This window comes from Typopeltis vanoorti, chromosome 20 (assembly GCF_054136105.1).
Source record: "Typopeltis vanoorti isolate ZY-2024b chromosome 20, IOZ_Tvanoo_1.0, whole genome shotgun sequence".
Lineage (NCBI taxonomy): Eukaryota > Metazoa > Arthropoda > Arachnida > Uropygi > Thelyphonidae > Typopeltis > Typopeltis vanoorti.
Window position 1 is genome coordinate 59709863 of NC_143568.1, and position 13330 is coordinate 59723192.

Consider the following 13330-nt stretch of genomic DNA (forward strand, 5'->3'; position numbering starts at 1 on the left):
CTTTCTTTTTGTTGGGTAAAGCACCCTCCCTTGAGGGAAGGAAAGGTTTCCGCCTCGCCGCCTACGGCTTTGTCAGTTTACAATCCAGACTGTAATTCATTTCGGACGGCTGTTTTCTATCGAAAACGGATGCACTTCGTGTAGTGTTATTCTCCCCAAGCTCCAGATGCCTAGGGGTTTAAACACCGAACTACCTCTTTCGTAAACGTCTGCTTTGTGCTAGTCGGTGGAAATAATGCGGTGGAAATAAAAGGAGACAGAAATCTTTGTTAATGGTGTTGTTACTTCACTATCCTCTGGGGAGAGAGAGAGAGAGAGAGAGAGAGAGAGAGAGAGAGAGAGAGAGAGAGAGAGAGAGATGTGTTGTTGTTGTTAAGTTTTCATAAATTTTAATGAAATCAAGGAATCGAACCACGCGGTCCCTATCTTTTCTCTCTTGAGCTGTTTCAATGAAATTCTGTTTCTCCTACGTACGGACACTACTTACAGCACTGGTAAGTCATTAAAACATATGCCATTCTTTTTAGCGTAATGCTCATCGCTCTCAGAAAATAAGCCTCGTTTCCATTATTGTTGTTGCTTGAACATTTAAACGTAATTTTTTTCATGAAAACAAGAGAAATCACTTATGTAAAAAAAACACATATACAAAGCAAATTTCAACAAAGCATTGACAACAAAGCAAATTTCAACAAAGCATTGACAACAAAGCAAATTTTTTACTGTATTCCCATGACCCACTCTAAGATTACTTTATCATATGAAAACATCATTGAAGGCATCATTATTTCTATAAGAACAGACGATATTCAGATAGCCATTTTACCAGGTATATAATATAACTTTATATCATCTATCTTAAAACTACTTAAATAAATACTGAAAAACAAAACAGAAACTCTAAGTTGAAGTAGTTTATATCCTAAAAGAGTTTAATGAATACTTCTTGCTCTTCATTTCCTAATAAATGTATTTTTTTATTTTTAGTGATACGAAAGATTTTCTGTGAATATAGGCATCAAACAGAACCTTCTTGTTCATTGTAAGTCTCATACTTACACTTTGAAGAACTCGAGAAAACTCTAAGCTGCGACATCCATCCTATTCGGTGTGCCTTTAGATCTCGCTCTCACAATTGCATTCTAAAGCGGAAATAGCATTGCGAGCATTAAGAATGGGATCTCTTTTCGGCAGCATGAATTATTTTTCCATAGAGACAGACAAATGTTTGCTTCTGTTTCGGATCTTACACTATTCCGGTTGCTCTACTAACAGTAACTTAAGTATTGACAAGTAAGCTGAATAGACGTCAGGTTAACAAAGATACCTGTCAGGGCCCTTTATCGGTACCGTAAACAGTCCAACCAATGTAAAGAACACTTGGCTGCCACCACACGTAAGCTCATTATCCAGAAGGGTGATTTATAAGCTCATTATCCAGAAGGGTGATTTGCTATCAAGTCCCAATATCTTGGGACTTGAGAGCAAACAGTAAAGGATATCAGAGACATAGGGAGGTTACGAAGCCATCGATCTTGAAATCACTGAAGCGGAAATTAGCGAGAAATATCTGGTAAACGCCTTCCAATTCTCTAGTTTTCCCATCGCAAGATGGAACGAGAAGGAAGGTGAGTATATTAGGAATGACAGACCAAGTCAACAGCTAATAAACGAAACATTTGGAAGTTAAAAGCCGATATTAATTAACAGAACCGGCGCTAGGGTCTTTGTCGCCCGCATGCAATTTCTATCTAAGCGACCCTGTAACGATCCGGGCGTGTGTGATTCTTTTACGATAATTAAAATTTAAATTTTAAATTTCTTAAATAAATTTTGACAGAACACTCACACGTTGATTCGCTAAATGTAACGAACCAGGGGTGTTGACAAGGCAGGATAATCGTTAAAAACCCGAATATTCAAAAAATTCTCAAAAGTTAAAGCAAATTTTGATAAAGCTACTTCATTTTAATCGTTGAATATAATGATACAGAGATTATAGTCTTCTCACTAACATATTTAAATCGCTAACATATTTAAAACGAATTTTAATTAAAGTTAAAATTTATTTGAACTAAAGTTTAAAAAATGCTTGCATTTTACAAGTTACTAAATTCTTAGTAACTTGTCAACATTTTTTTAATAATTTTTATAATTGGAATTATCTTTTAGGAAAATAAAAGAAACTCAAGATAGATGAGAAAATAAGAAAAGAATTCAGAAATAATTAGAACATTTAATATAAGTATTCAAAAAATAACATCTTTACAGAATAACAGAAAATAAATTAAATTACATAAATATACTTAAAATTTTTTAATTAAAATTTTAAGGTTTTTGATTTCATATTCACAAAATTAGAAAGAATGGTCTTAATTTCTAATTCCGCACATATATCATTTTCAATAGCATTAACTATTGAAAATAACGCCAAATTAACAAGCCTTTTTTGTGACATACTTGTTCTTAAGTAGGTTTTAATCAATTTCAACTTGGAAAATTAACGTTCGCCGCTCGCTACACTAACAGGTAAGGTTAATAGTATTCTTAAAGCAATTGAAAAGTTAGGGAAAGATAAATTATTGGACACAATAAAATTAAGAATATCGAAAGGGGTTTGAATATTTAAATTATCCTTCCGAAAAATATCCCGGAAAGCACATAACTCGTCACATAGTTCTATTGTATTTACGTCTTTATTGTCGTCGTCCTTCAAGAGAATCTCTAAATCGTCACAATGTTTTCGTAAATCTTCGTTATTAATTAATCTACAAGAAATTGAAATTATCATAATATGGGTTTAGTTGTTCAAAACGTTCAACGTCTAGAAGTGTATAAAACATATTCACTCTAAATTCATCTTCTGGCGATTGTGGCGATTCGTCATGACGCTCGTAGTCAAATTGTCGTGTCTTCTTTCGCCGTCGAACTTCCGTACCAGTTTTAAATTCTTGTTCTCCTTTCCACCTCTTCACTCAGTTCTTTGCCGTTTTTAGAACTTCTTTAAATTTTGTATCTAATCGATACTCTTGTAAGAATATTTTTAAGTTTTCGATAGATTCTAAAGAAAGTGTAATGTTCATACTTTTGTCTTGAAGCATTTTACTCACAGGGTTTATTCTGTTAAGTAAATCATGCGAAGTTATAAGAGAGCAAATAAATTTGTAGTCCTTTATTTTAGCGCATAATGTTCATGCTTCTTGCTGAGTTTCTTTATTAAAATTTTCATTATTTAAAATTTCAAAAAGTGCATCGTAAATTTCTGATGTCGTAGAGGGTAGATTGCATTAATTTTACTTTCCCGTCGCGTTTCTGATGGCTGTTTAAATGTTATTTTTTAACGAACTTTAAAAGGATTGCCCAACGTTTGTATGAGAATGAAAAGAAATTGTATATTTCTTGAATAATTGCAAAGAAATTAATTGTATCTGCATTCACTTTGGCTGCATCGTTAATGATTACATTTAGAGTATGAGCAGCACGTGGCACGTAAAAAGCTCGAGGATGTTTGTTGAAAAACAAATTTTGGAGCCCATATTTTTTTCCCTTTCATATTTGCCCCATTGTCATACCCTTGAGCTCGCATGTCTTCAATGGGAATGTTCCATTTTTCCAGTTGTTCCATTATTGTTCCACATAAACCATGTCCTGTGGAATCTGATATATCTGCAAAACCTAAAATGTTGTCCTTGATCTTGACAATTCCATTTTCACAGGAAACAAAGCGAATAATAATGGTCATTTGTTCTGTTTTACTTGCATCAGGTGTGCAGTCTAAAATTATGGAATAATATTTAGATTTTCGAATTGATAATAATATTGTATCCCTGATTGAGTTACTTAAAGTTTCTAATATTTCATTTTGACTGTCTTTACTCAAATAGTGTACGCTTCGCAAACGGTTCGAGTAATTTTTAAAAATTGCCGTTATTTCTTTCATATAATTTTTTATGTGATCCGCGAAAAGCTAAATTTTGGCTGCCAATGAATTTTATAATTTTAATCAAGTGTTCTAAAACACTCGTGCAATGTTTCTTTTCCATTGAGTCTGGCAATCAATAGTAGTTTTGTTTTTTAAATTTTTATCAACTTCCTTCCATTTTTAGAAAATTTTCATGTGAGTCAAACTAGTCTCATGTCTATGCAAAGTTGTAATTACATTTCTCCAATCGTTATAACCTTCTATAAGACTACTTGATTCAGTAGGTGCGAAAAGTTTGCAACAAAAGCAAAAAAACAGAATTTAAAGTTTCGAAATAAATGAGCCATGTTCTTGTCACGAGCTCCCCGTTTTCCATTTTTTTATTATAATACGTGTCGCCAAATTTACAACCATATGTATCTCTGGGATATATTATATTTTTCTTTTGAACAGGTCCCATTTCAATTAAAACAACTCGTAATTTTTCATCAATATTTCCCCATTCACCTGGATCTTCTAAATTTACAGAGACTAACAATGTGTTAGTTTTCCATTTTTTTATTATAATACGTGTCGCCAAATTTACAACCATATGTATCTCTGAGATATATTATATTTTTCTTTTGAACAGGTCCCATTTCAATTAAAACAACTCGTAATTTTTCATCAATATTTCCCCATTCACCTGGATCTTCTAAATTTACAGAGACTAACAATGTGTTAGTTTTCCATTTTTTTATTATAATACGTGTCGCCAAATTTACAACCATATGTATCTCTGAGATATATTATATTTTTCTTTTGAACAGGTCCCATTTCAATTAAAACAACTCGTAATTTTTCATCAATATTTCCCCATTCACCTGGATCTTCTAAATTTACAGAGACTAACAATGTGTTAGTTTTGTGGTCAACTACAACTAAATCTTCTCCTAACTGTTTTTCATTTAAATCATACGTCTTATCTTGTTCAATAGTTGCAATAGTACTTTCATGCAAACTGGATGATGTGCACGGTTCTCAAACTCTGATTTCTGATGTATCGAGTTGGTTACAATCTGCATCAGAATATTTTAATATTTTAACAAATTTATTAAGAGCCCAAGTTTGTTTCTTAACATCTGCTTCTTTTACAGCATGACGCTTACGATTTTGTGCACCGGATAACTTTTTTTTTTAATTTTTGATTCCATTTCTATTTTATACCCACAAGAAATTATTACACAACACGACACAGAGACGAAATAATAGTCTGCACTGCTCTACTGTCAATAGCCTACTGAGATGCGTACCATATGATTGGTTGTCTAGCAAGAAATGTTTTGTACGAAAATTCGTTTCTGCGCATAAAAATCGTTCACCGTTTCACTTTAGATAGACTGCAGTAGACACAACATTCTGAAGACAAGCATTTAGCTTGCTCTCGCTGCAAAATTGTAAACAGTCTGCTGATCAAAGAGGCGGCAATATACAATTTTTTTAAATTTTTATTCGGTGTATCGGGCCTTATTTATTTTAATATTGATCATTCTAAGAATGATCAATATTAATTTTTTTGTTTTTATGATAAAAATTTTGTTTCTTAAAAATGAACTTATGAATCGTGCCCCGGCGGCGGCGCCCGCATGCACTGCATGCTCTGCATGCCCGCTTCCGTCGGCCCTGTTAATTACCATTCTTTCAGTTTGTTAACTACGATGGATAGAAAACAGCATTTTTAACGTTATGAATGTATGGAATCGACGTAGTTTTTCTGCAGTATGTTAGAGCTAGCAGTATTCAACAAAATGAATTGAATAACTAGTTAAATGGATAGAACGCAAAAATTCTTGCTAAATCCGGGATATTTTTAGAAATTGTACTAGTAGTAAAGAAAAATATATTCTGAATTCTCTTTACTCTTTCACATGATCAAAAACAAAAAAAAAAGAAAAAGAAAGAAACGTAGTGGATCATTCTGTCAAAAACTGCAGACGTGTAAGGGTTTTTTATGTAAAATTTGGCATTGCACTCTTAGTAGTTTATTTCGATTTATTATCGTTAGAAAAGATATCGATAAATGGTTCTGTTAACAATAGACATTTGTTTAATATGAAAACATAATTACAGCAACACTGACATATGAAATGGAACAAACTGTGAATCTAGTATACTGAATCCAATGCATTTGCATACTCTCTGTTAAGAGAATGCATAAAAAGACTCCGATTTTTAAGTCATTAATTCAGTTAAAGTCATATCATTCAATAGAAGACTTCTGAAGATTTTAATGTCTGTATATATATATAATGAGACCATTGTTTTGACGTGTACTATACATACTTGGATGATCTACACCTTTTTCGGTTATTTGCAGTATTCCTTAAAATTAAGAAAAGAGATTGTTATAAAAGCTACTAATTATAACCTTTATAATGACTGCTTTAATAATTTAATATAACAACAACAACAGTACTAGTCATTTTGTCTGAAACATGCCGAAAAACAAAAGCAAGTTATCTTTGGAAATGATTTAATTTTGGTTTTAGTTATGCTTCACAGAAAACGACTGTTACTAATATATTATTATTATTATTATTATTATTATTATTATTATTATTATTATTATATAAAAATACTAATCTTTATAAAGCATTATGTGAAAACATTTTAAGGTACGCATTCACATCATATGCATTCTGCACAGACTAAAGACTTAACAGGTTACAATGATTGCAAGATAAAAAGGTAAAACTGATATTCTGGGAACAACCCACAGGCACACGGACAAAACACAAAATATTTAAGGTGAAACACTTACGCCACTACACAGTCATGTTAAAACATTACTACAGCCCAACCTATAGAGTAACCAGACCAACATACTGTATAACAAGACCATAGTCAACAAACTACATAACATATAAGTACAACAATCACTACGGCAAAGCCACCCGATACTTCTACGTACCTGACATGATAAACCAACTGCCGTTCGAACAGAAACCTAGGAACATACAGAGAGCTGAAACAGACGCTATATAATTATTATAGCGAGAATGAAAATTTGAGCAATTCCTGCTAAACATACAAAGCTATTTTAAACCTGGTTTTACTCCATTTCCCAAGTAAGCAAACAGAAAAATAAGTCAAGTTTACGCCTGCAAGTGTTGCAAGTCTAGCTGACCCTGCACGTAGTGCAAGACCAAGGCAACTCATGGTAAAAAGTTGAATAAGCTCTGATCACTAATCTTAATATTTACCCTTAATGCAAAGCACATCTCCTGGAGGAGATCTATGATGCTTTGTATTAAAGTCAAGGGGCCACTACCCAGAACGGTTTCGACCTTTACTGAGGTCTCATCAGTGGGAGCCAGGCTAGAAATACCAAGATTTTAGTGATACAGAGCTTATAATACAGTGATACAGTGCTTTGCATTAAGGCTAAATATTAAGATTAATGATCAGAGCTAATTCAACTTTTTACCATGAGTTGCCTTGGTCTTGCACTACGTGCAGAGTCAGCTAGACTTGCAACACTTGCAGGCGCAAACTTGACTTATTTGTCTGTTTGCGTACTTGGGAAATGGAGTATAACCAGGTTTAAAATAGCTTGATATCTTTAACATTTATTATACCCAAGATAAAATGCTTTCTACATTTTTAGAGCAATTCTTATTTTTCTCTCTCTCCCCCCCCCACACACAACCTATGAAAAACCCCCTCTCAAAAACCATCACTACAAGAACACAAAGAAACGAACACACCATGTCTAAATCCAACCCTACCTGCAAAAGAAAAAGAAGTAAAAAAGTTAAACTGTAATAGCAGTTGAAGTCTTCCAAGCACGTACCAACAAACAGTAAAATCAACACCTGGCTTGCGACCAGTATAGAAGCATAACCATGAAACCACCGCCATCTATCATCTATTATCTTCCTCAGATAAGCTCTGCTAAGCTTCGAGGAAGAAATCAGAAATGCCTCCCAAAGAACGTTTAAACGTGAAAAAAAAAATTATTATTATTATTATTGTAGAATCATTTCATTTCATTGTAATCATTGCAGAATAATTTCTGGAATCATTGCATGGTAAAGAATTTCATTCCTGCTGTAAGATTAATGGAAACATTGTTAATAAATACGAAGTAAAGGATTCTTTGTTAATGTTAATGTAAATAATGCTAATGAAGGCTGTGTTACTAATAGTTATGCTGCTAATAGCTGAGAGTGAAGAAGAGGAATCTGAAGTGAAAACTTTCTTTTAAACTCCCATCTGTTGCGGTTCCTAATTGTAGACTGGAACGGACACTAAGCGTCAGTTTAATTGCAGAATCTCTCAGCAGCTTCTTTCTCAGAAAACAAAGAACATAAATGCCATTTAAGCAAGGAATAAACTCTTTCTTGCGTGTTGGTGCGCGGTCCCAGACATCTGTATGTATTTCATCATAGAAGCAACAGCTGCTTCTGCACGAGACCGTAATGATGCCATTACCTTAAATGTCGTTTCTAATGGACATCCATCTTTTTTCAGGCTTCTGGATGGTGAAAGGGTGCTAGAAAACTGTTGCATGTGTCCAGTGAAATGTGTTTTGTTTCAGCTAATATTTCAACATTTTCGTATACACAAGCACGCACACTGCATTAATTTTTACAGCTCAGAGAGCACTTGGAGATCTTTCTAGTTTTTCGAAATTAAACTGTAATATGTTGAAAATCTGTTTTATTGACGATCTCCTTATTTTACTCGGAGTCGAAAATTTTGAAATAATTAATATTCAACATACAATATCTTCGATGGCCCGTTTCTGTAACGTGATATAGAAAAAATTTTAATATGATTATATACAACTTGTTATAAAGTCATATTTGAATACTTCCATAGCTTGTCATTCTGACTATGTTTATTATCTCGTGTCCCATTGTTGTTGATGACTGTTTAATGTATTGTTTCTATAATGGACTCGTAATAGAAACAATTTCGTTAAACTATCATCGACAATGGACTATCAACATTAAATAATTAATTACTTTTATTAAAAACTCTTAACATAATTTTATTTAAATTCTTATAGACGACAGCCACAAATCACTATCTGAAAAAGCCTCAACTGATGAAAAATCGGATATTGGGTTATTAATAAATAGCACCGTTCTAATACCGTAGTCTACGATTGATTTATTTTGATGAAATACGGAAAGTAGTATAGGACATTGTTGTTTCAATTACAGTATAAAGAAAGGCCTCTCGTTTGCATAACAGTCAAATAAGTGAAGTAAAATAAAATAAAATAAAATCCAGGTATTCTAAAAGCCATTTTCTTATTGCAAAAAATTAAAAATGATTGGCTGAATAATTTTTGGTTTCATATCAGTATTTAATCTTATATTTGCAGACGACTAACAAGTAATAATGTTTTAATTTATCTTTTAAAGAATAATTAGTTGTTATTTCTTTGTATGTTCTTGTTTTGTTATGGTTTATCCATTTGTCGTTCTCTTTGGAAAGAAAACAAAACTGAGGATTTCTCCATAGCATAAATAATATAAACCATTCGCAAATTCAAAACATTTCACAAAAATGGGCTACCTTTAATGTTCAGATAGACACGCTTACTTGATGTCTCCAGAAGCATTGATAAATATTGAAATGTAACTCCAAGAGTCAAGCAGACATGCACCCTAAAAATCTTTTATGCAAAACACTTCCTGCATGGAGTGTATTATTCTTTCTTTTGCTCACTTTCATTCTTACTTTTTGTCTGCTACGTTCCACTGGAAATTCCTCATAATTTGTTGTGCGTATATCCGTCCATCTCGACTTTCTTCTTGCAACCAAAGTTATGAGTTCTGCCAACATCTAGTAAGTGGACGATGCATCTCACATTTCTTATTCAGCGACTGATTTTACTGCTCTTGGAAGGCTGCCAGAGACTCTAATGTTCAGTCTAAGCAACACGCACAATAAAATGTGGCATCTCTCTCTCTCTCTCTCTCTCTCTCTCTCTCTCTCTCTCTCTCTTTCTCTCTCTTATGTCTTTCTTTATTAATTCTCTCTTCTACCTTTTACAGTGTCGAAATTTCTTATCCTTGCAACTGCAACCGTCTCGAGGATAAGGTAGTTGGCTCTATGCCACCCAGCGTGTCCTATGTCTGTAGATGCGTTTTATTGACGGGGCCGGTTTGCATATTCTCGAGGAAGAAAATCCCGAATTTCCAGGTGAGAAAATCCGTTACTTCTGTATGAGACCGGCTAACTCACCTTTAGTCGAAGGAGATCAGATAAAGGTTCCTCACGTCACTGATGGCAATCGAACGCAGGTCTTGCCGACCAAAGGACTTCGTCTATACCGACTGAGTTACGGAGGTTCTTCTTCTTCTTCTTCTTCTTCTTATTGTAGTTGTTGTTGTTGTTATCATCATCATTATAGTATTTTGCAAAGAAAACGAGGATTTTTAAATATTAATAATTAAATAAATTTCTTTTGTGAGAAAATTAAGTTAGCTTTGAAAGTTGCGAATTTTAACGGAAAGAAGTGAAAAATAATTTCAGCGGCAACCCAATTTTAAGCAGAATTCACATTTTGCAAGTAAAATAACTAATGCAAAGTCTGCATAGCGCAGATGTAAGATTTTAGAAGTAGAACTAATTGAATAATTGTAGATAATCAGTCTGGAATGTTTAAATTACGAATTATTCTTTCTTTTCCCCACTTTTATTCTTACTTTTTGTTTGCTGGTTCCACTGGAAATTCCTCATAATTTGTGCATATATATTTGTCGATCTCTGCTTTCTTCTTGCAACCAAAGTTAAATGATTGTATGAATTATATATGTATGAATGCAAGATTTTAGGCTGAGTCGCTCTCTCTAAAAGAGAAAGCGACTTCTATAATTCTCATTGTTCAACTGTTTGTTTCTTATTCTGTAAAGGTCTCCTGAGAACGATAAAGAGCCAAGAGGCTATTTTTCCGGCGGCGTAAATTAAGTTAAGGGGAATTCCCTTAACTTAATTTACGCCGCCGGAAAATTAGTCTCTTGGCTCTTTATCGTAGTAATAATAATATATGGGTACACCGCTCTGGCAATTCGTTAGTGGGGGTATATGTAAGTTCGGTTCACTTAAACCTTGGTATTCCAGGTCTATTTGGAGTTATGAAATAATTTCCACAAAATCACGAAAATGCCAGCTATGTACGAATACGAATGGTACTGCCGACAGTTTAACCAAAATTATTATTATTATTAGCAGTAGTAGCATTTATTAAATTTGGTTTATCCCGAAAAAAGGATGCCATCCGAATAATCAGATACGAATGATGTCTTCCTCTGTATTTCATAAATTCTCGATTATAAGCAACTGTTTAACAAAATCAAACGAAAACTTCTTCAGTTATTTAACAACCGATTTCAACGATAGAAGTAATTTGATGTTTTGTTTTTCGTTATTTTATATTTTTATATTCATCGATCAGCAACCAATTTTACTTGATATGAATACGGGTCTTTTTTTTTTCTTTCCTACGTTGTCATTAACATTTTCTACTTTCTTCTCATAATCGGAGTGCCTATAGGAGAGAAGGCTGTTTTCACGAACAGCAGCAGCATCCTGACTGATATGTCCAATCATTTATATTTCGCAGTGAACTTTAGAAAACACATCTGGAAAATTTTAGAAACGTATTACAGCGAATAAGACATTACTCAAAGTCATTCATCTTTTGAATAACTTATGATCTGTATAAGGAAGAACCAAATATATCTCACACGTCATTTCTTATTAAGCGCTTCTGATGGGACACTAAGGTAGAGGTGCCTTAGAAATCCTATTGACTAACGGAACTCTCTGGAAATTATTTCTTAAAATTGGCATTCCTACTCTTTGATCTTGTTCATAATTCAAAGAGACGTCCATTACCGTAAAGTCTGCTTCTTGGGATTCTTAGTAAATACTCTTCCAGCAAGAAGAACAGAGAATAAAATATGCCGTGAATGATATATGTGGTGTAGTAGGTATGTGTTTTGTTTACTTTTATTTTAAAAACAGAAGAGGAGTGAGTGAGATAGAGAGAATATGGTACATACTGTATTTTGTGTCCGAAAACATCCCATAGTGAAATAGATACGCAACGAAAATTTCTGTGCCGTGCCATTAAGTCAATGATGCATATGTTTAGTGTACAACCAAAAGGACATTTTCTTTCATTTAACAAATTGCACTAAATAAGAAACAGTTAAGAATTTGCTTAATGCCGAATAATAAATAAATAAATAAAAAATCAGTTTATGAGGAAACACAGATTAATGAAAAACTCTCCTACTAAAAGTAATAGGACGATTTGCAGATCAAAAATGAAACGTATTTATCGACAGCAAATGATATGTTGTCCCATTTTTGACCACAACATAACTGCTATAATGCGTAGTTCTGTAGCAGAACTACGCACGTAACCATTAACTTCCTGCCAGGCGACATTTCTTATCCTAGTGAAGAAAAATGGTAATGGTGCTCTGATTCTACATTCCTATTTGTCTCACTAACGTGTTATTAGACTCGGCCGTTGTCGTGGTCACTGCGTGATCAGAAGTGTGGTTCAGTAGCTTTTCTTTATCTGTAAATAGCATTGCTGTGGCATGGAGGGTCGTGGTTCCACAAGGCTGATGTATACTTCGCCAATCGATGATATAGTTTCCGTTGTTTACAAATGCTTCATGGGTTGCAGGGCTTCCAAAAAAAGACAAACAAATCAGTAAAATGTAGCTTTCCATGAATCTTGGATTGACGCACAACGATTTGAGGTACCTGACCTCAAAAAGATTTGGTTTCTATTAGTCAATGTATTACACCAACATGATGGCGTCTTGGGCTCTCTGTTATCTGAACACTTCCGTTTCTTCAGGACGTTACCTGCTGAAAACTTGAATATATTAATTACTCTGCACTAAGAAAAACAATAATTTTTTTCCAGAATGACATCTGGATATCGTTTCTCTTCTGAAATGGTGTTATAATCGTAAATTTGTCCGTATAATAATTCTTTTGTATAGACGATAGAAATTATTTCCGAGTGAACTACTGATTCTCATTCGTTTTCCTAAAATAGGGAGGAATTCTCACCTTAGGATGATGGATGTGTTGATCTAAAGAGGTAAGTTACATCTTAGATATCGAATACCATAAGCACTGTAAAATAACTTTAATACTATCAAAACTGGTTTTGTTGACTGAGAGATGTCTGAAATAACGATCGAGGCAACTAATAGCACGAGACTTTACAATCCTGTTTGTAAATGTGCGAGTGTGTGTTGTCTCAGAGCAGTTTACCTGGTTCCTAAGAGTTTAAACTAAGCACTCGTATGATGCTTCTCTTAGAAAATGCGCGACACCTCGCATGAGATCTGCTGACTCATTTTCCAACCTAAAAGCTCT

At 33.7% G+C, this 13330-nt stretch overlaps 1 long non-coding RNA gene across 2 annotated transcripts in view; it reads left to right on the forward strand.

The window, feature by feature from the left end:
* LOC150095470 (uncharacterized) overlaps positions 1-13330 on the forward strand; it is a 99914-nt gene that overhangs the window by 65066 nt on the left and 21518 nt on the right. For both annotated transcript variants that reach the window (XR_016550082.1, XR_016550083.1), the window contains exon 3: positions 13005-13049. This is a non-coding gene — a long non-coding RNA (uncharacterized LOC150095470). The remainder of the gene's footprint in view (positions 1-13004; positions 13050-13330) is intronic.